Consider the following 6,840-nt stretch of genomic DNA (forward strand, 5'->3'; position numbering starts at 1 on the left):
TTTGATCCTTTAATTTGTTGTTCTTGGTGGTGGTGGTAGGAGGGCCTGAACTCTGGGTCTGAGCACTGTTCCTGATGAGCTTTTCATCTCCAGCTAGTGCTCTACCATTTGAGCCACAAAGCCATTTCCACTTTTTCTTCTTATGTGGTGCTGAGGAATTGAACCCAGGACTTCATGAATGCAAGACAAGCACTCTACCACTGAGTCTCCTTCCCAGCCTTAATGCTTTGATTCTTCAAATTGTATTTTTGTCGGTCCTGGAGTTTAATTTCAGGACCTGAGTGTTAACATATCACTGAGTTCTTCAGCTCAAGGGGAGCCTTCTACCACTTGAGCCACAGTGCCACTTATTGTCCTCATAATGATGAGGAGAATATTTGAAATTGAATATGTGATTACAGAGTTGTGCTTTCTTGAGGTATATGTTCTTAGCATAGTTTATATACTGTTGAAAATGAGTCAGTTAAGATAGGGTTGTTGACATTCCTTGTATCCTTAACAGTATAATAATAAAACCAGTTTTATAATATATTATTTATAGTAATTATAGAATATCCCTAATTATGCATATATTATAAATATATCATTTATATTTTATGTAATATAGTATTTTACGTATATTATGCATACATAATTTAATTTCTCTGCTCATCTGTCCAGGAATTAAATTAGAAATGTCTTTGAAAATTGATAGTAAAGTAGGGTCCTTACAAGTTCGATTGCAACATAGCGTTTTACGCAATAAGTAGTTATTTATTCAGAATTGGTTTAGAAATGGAATATCATAACATAATTGAACATTCAGAAATAATTATGTAGGAACATGCCAAGGATGGAATTCAAAAAATATAACATGAGGACCTGTTGCAACAATGAGAAGTACAAGTTGTCACGTCAAAAACGAACTTTACAACTTGGGAGGTGAAGGATTGGGTGTGGGGGGAGGGAGGATGGGAAGGGATGGGAAAGGTAAACAAATGAGGAGGCTACAATGCTTGATAAGAAATGTACTCACTATCTTGCCCATGTAATTGTAATCCCTCTGTACAGTATTTTCACAATAAAAAATATATAACATGATTCATATGTGTAATCCCAGCTACTTAGGGGCTGAGATCTGAAGATAGCTATATGAAGCCAGTCTAAATGAAATGGCTCAGGGACAAGACCCAGACCATAGTTCAAGTATCAGTACTGGCACAAAAATAAATTATGTGACTAAAACATACAAATATATTTAGTTAAATAAAGTTGTCATTCCTTGTATCCTTCACAGTATAATACTAAAACCAGTTTTATACATATATTATTCATAATATTTATAGAATATTTATAGAATATTATTTATAGAATATCAATAATGATACATGTATTATAAATATATCATTTATATGTTTTGTAATAGAACACATTGCATATATTATGCACACCTAATTTATACTGATAAAACTAATGTCCATTAAATTGATATAAGTTTTAGAATAGGGAATAGATTTTCTTTAGTACAACAAGAAAGTAACTAGTCACAAAAATTATTTCTTTTGGATTATATATCCATAAAAACTATTCCCTGTGTATTCAAGGTACTTAATGATAAAAACCTGTGATCATCAGAAAAAGTGGATTTGTTCTCCTTAAGGAATTACTCCAAGAATAATAAACAATGGACGGTTAGTGATGTTCATTCAGGTATTTTTGTAGAAATTAAACCGATCTTTACTTGGTATAAAGATCACTTACACTCTCATTATCCACACCCTTTTCATTTAAAAATGCTTATATTCTGTAGCATTGTTATTGCCCTTATAACCATAATTAGGAAGATAATGTGAGTTCATCTGCTCCATAACTCTTTAAAGATAATGAATGTTACAGAGAATAGCCTCAGATATGCCTGGTGGAAACCTGGATTTGAATTACAGGTCTACAACTGATCAGTCTTAGGTACTTGGGAAATTTGTTTGGCCTTCTTGCCTACTTCTGTTTTTAATAAAATACTTAATTCATTTCCTAACTTGAAGAACACACATGAGCACTAAAATTACCCTAATGCAAGTGCAGTGCTTGGAATGGTTTCTGCCCATTGTGAAGTAGGTCTCAAAGAAATCAGTTTCCAACAACATCGTCACAGCATCCTTCCTGAAGGCCTTAAGAAATATATACCCAATTGATATTAATATCTGTGAAAATTTGTCTTTACTACCAAAAAAGTTCTTTTCTTCATATGAACAATGAAAGTAATGTTGGGGTTGTCCTGTGGCTTTTACTCTGAAGGAATTTTGCCTAAATTTCATTCTTACTCTATTAGTGGTAGCAGTAGCATTCTTTAGTGCTACCCTTCATGTTTCTAGTTCTGTTTTCCATTTGGAATACTATTGTAACTTAGTGTATAAACTTTGTTATCAGAGTAAATAAAATACAACTGCTGAAGTTTTCAACAATGTCAATGCATTACAATTTATGTGCTTACTATTTTCCTAAAATTATTCTTTTTGGATTATATATCCCTAACAAACTATTTTTTATGATTTCTGATATGATTTATATACATTTCTTACGTGTTTCTTATATGATTTTTAGAGATCCATAAATAAAACAGCAAAGAACAGGAAAAATGTAGGAAAGAAGTCATAAACAATACTATTATGGTGGTTTCAATGGCTAAGTCTAAAGAATATGTATGAAAACAGTGGGAAGATTCATTTTCTCTTTCCGCTGTTCTCTCCCCCTTCTTTGTAGAAAGGTTCTGACTATGAAGCGCTAAGTGGTCTGGACCTTTCAAGCCTTATCTCAGTGACAGAAGTGATGGGATTAGGGACATGTGTTCCCATGGATGGCTTTTAGGAAGTTCACAATATAGCAATACCAATACACATAAAAAACTTTTGTGAGTCATGTATATTCACTTCCTCATTTGCCAAAATTAAATTCATAAGTCAAAACATCAAATTACTTACATTATAATATATGCAGTTCAACTGGCACCACTAGCACCTCCATAAATCAAATGCAAACTAAAAGCTCTACTTAAAAATCCAACATCTAAAGCAGTGTTGGAAATACAAGAAGATACACAATAAATCTGAAGGAGTGAGATCTTTAACACTGGCAATGAGCAGTGATAGCTGAATATTTAACCACGCTTGAAAAGTTCAGGTGTTCACTAACTATGTGATTAGAGTTGCAGATTTGACCTTGGTATCAATATTGGAGATAAAATTCAAAGGCAGCTAAGGTTGCTGCAGTATTGTAGCTCAATCCAGTGTGACCCTGCCTGATAATGGTAAAGCCCAGAATAGATGCTAAGTCAGTAAAATGTATAGGAAGGATTCTCCACTGAGAATAATTGCAGGGGGTGATCATCACTCTTGCGTTGAAAATGTATAGCCCATCATTCTACTTTAAGCTTTAGCATATTTCTGATCTGAAGACCATTATAACACACCAATGTGCCATGAATGCTGAGCAGTGTAGGCATATATTACTCTAATATATGTAAAATCCTTACAGGTATGGAATGGCCTGACCCTGACACTTCATTTTGTGTCTTGAGTTTCATGGAGAAATGCTCATAATTAGGCAATTCACACTCATCTAATTCTGAATCAGGAAACTGAGATAAGGTATTAGGGTCATCACTCCAGTCACATGGCCTATGACGTATGAAATAAATGACATTGTTTCACAATGTATATGTGTTTCTGAAAATGTATGCAATACCAAATACCAAAAGGGACAATTATCTATCTCATATTATCAGAAGTAAAGATACTCCTGAATTGTACTTTCTTGCTAGAGGATCATAGGGTGACTGCTGATGTTTGGTATCTTTCCAGGTGCTCCTATACATTTGTCAATGTTCTTTGAGGAAGTGTTTTTCACGGTTTGTTTTGAAGTGTTCAGAATATCAGTACTATCACTAACTGCAACCATGCGACAACCAAGATGATGGGATACCTGGACAAAGAAGTAAGAAATCACAGGAAAGAAATCACCAGAGGACCCAAAGTGTCATTGCCAACTTCTGGATCCCTAAATCCTGCTTGACGGGGGGGGGGGGGGGGGGGGGGGGTGGTCAGTGGCTGCAGGTATGTCCACAAACAAAGACATCAATATAGCTTGTGGTTACAACTATTAACATGAAGTATTGTTTGTAGACATAGTGACAATTGAATCCCTTATTGTTAGGGAGCAGAAGGGAATAATAGTCATTCCAACCATAACACAGACATCCATCTTGTCTCCGAAGTCTTAATATTTTAGTGTCCAACAGCTCGAACTTAAATACTCTTGAGGTAATAAATCATACCCCTGTCTTCCCTTGACTGCTTGGCCTTTCAAGAGCACAGCTCTCAGCCTTTCGATTGCTGTTTGAGATGGCTTCCCAATCTATCCTTTTCCAAGTCTAACAGCTTGACTTTTAGAATCACTCACAAGGTCTGTGACAGATGTATTATTTTGAAAACAATATTTTTTCTAGGATATGCTCAATTTTAAAATTTTATTTTATTTCAAAAATACTGGACAGAGTAGTTACAGTTACATGAGTAAGTTGCATTCCTTATTGAATATTATTACCCACTCCATTGTTGTTCTCCTATCCCTTCCCACCACCTATACCTCCCACCCACTCCAAAGTTGTAAAGTGCATTTCCGTTATATAGTATCTTGTGAATATCATTGTTGCAATGAGTTACTCTTTTTAATTCTTTCATCATTATATTTTTCCCTTTCCTTCTCCAAATCAGGTAAATGTATATACAAGATGGAAGGAACCAGAATCAAGACAGAGATTGCCAGGGATAAACCAATGGTAAAAGACAAATGAAATAAAATAAGATCTAGATACTCTACCGACATCAAGGTTGACATCTGAAAAAAGACGTTTTTTTCCATGTTTTGGAGTACATTTCAATTAGCTTCATTTTGTAAGGTCAAATATACGTACCTCTGGATCCAGTAATCCCACTCCTGGGCATTTGTCGAAATGATCTCAAGCTAAAACCCATTAAATCTACAACGTTGTTTTTGGGAGCAATATTGGAACCAATCAAGATGCCCCTGAAGAGATGAATGGATCAGGAAAATGTGGTATATATAAACAATGTAATTTTATGCTTCTATCAGAAATAATGACACAGCCCCTTTCATAATAAAATGGAAAGACTTAGAAGCCAATCATATGTGAAGGAAGCCAGACTCAAAGAAACCTAGGTTCCATGGTTTCCCTCATTTTTATTAATTAATATATGCTTAGGATAGTCCTTAAACTCTTAATATTCCTTGTTTTCTCTCCTTTTTCCTCTCTTATTCCATTTGTGTGTGTGCACACACACACACGCCCACACACGTACACTAATGAAACTTGACTCAGAGCCTCAAACTCTTGCTTGTTTTTTTTCACTCATGATTGACTGAGTCTGTAGTATTTGAACCAAGGTTTAACTCTATCTTTGATTGAATAATTGAACATAAATGTCTCATGGATTGCTACCCCAGCCGTCTGTGAACCATGATATTCCAATCTCAGGCTCGTGACTATCTAGGAATAAGGAGGAAGCACTGGCATCCAGCTCTATTGCCAATTGTCTTTTCTTTGTTTTGTTTTTGTTTTTTGTTGGTTTTGTACATCCAAAATGTGTAAGGAAAACAAATCTTTTGTAATAAGGACTACTCCCATAAAATGTGTGTGGTTTAATGGTTACCTTAATAATGTTATGCTTTTGCATCCACATTATATGATTTGATTTTTTGAACTCTATTGTTGTGAACAGTCAAGTTACTTATATACAATTTGAATCTTCTGGTCTTGGTTTTATAGTTTGTTAGGTGTTTCCAAACAGAATTTATCAAGGTTTAACTCTGTACTACTGAAGCAAGACTTTTATGATTATTCAATGTCTTGTAAATCATAAGTTCTTCACTGCTTGTGGCACCATATGAGCACAGGTTGTTTCCTATAAAACCTCCACATAGTTTAGACCTCAATGCCACGCACTCTTCTGCCAAATATGCAAGGGCATCCTTTGTAATTTTCCATTCATTTTCACTGTTCTTCACTCTACTCTCCGTTGTTAAATCCTGTGATGGTCATGTTGATTTTCTCCCCTGTTATATTAATTATTGCATCTTGGTAATGTACTTCTGTCCATTCCCCTTGTGCTTTGACTTGTATCCCTCTCATCTTGAAGAGCCAGAAATTGGGGATGTGTTCTTCACTCTTTATTTCAGACATCTATCTTTACTTTCTAGCAATACTTTCATCGAATTTTTTTTGTAAATATAAGGCCTTGAAAATAATTATTGCATTTTCATGGCTTTATTATTTGGCATTAGGGAAGAACATAGGTCAGTAATTGTAACTTAAATAAAAGAAGATTGCAATCATGCCTCAATAGATATTGTTCATTGGATAATGTTTACTTCAAGGTCTGCCTACCTGCTTCCTTTTCGTTGTTTTGTTTATTTTTCAATGCAGCCTTTTCTTCTGGAAAATAATTTTGGACCTAGAGAAAATAAATTCCTACTGTAATTAGTCATTAATTTTATTCCAACATCATTTCACAGATCCTTTGAGTCTCTTCAGGGTCTCTATAGAAGTGCTTTACATTCTTAGATATGTTTTAACAGCGATGCACCCAAAGATACATACACATTGTTTAAGTCACCATTTTGATGACTGGAAAAAAACCATGCTGCAATCTCATTATATGGCACTTTTATTGTTTTAAATTCTTTTAGATTAAAGTTGATGCTGGAGAACGAACAATCTGTGTACAATTTTATATTTTCCTATTAATTTTAGTATACCTTCCAATATTATAAAAAGTTAAAACATTA

This window comes from Dipodomys spectabilis, unplaced genomic scaffold (assembly GCF_019054845.1).
Source record: "Dipodomys spectabilis isolate Male_0828 unplaced genomic scaffold, ASM1905484v1 ptg000425l, whole genome shotgun sequence".
NCBI lineage: Eukaryota > Metazoa > Chordata > Mammalia > Rodentia > Heteromyidae > Dipodomys > Dipodomys spectabilis.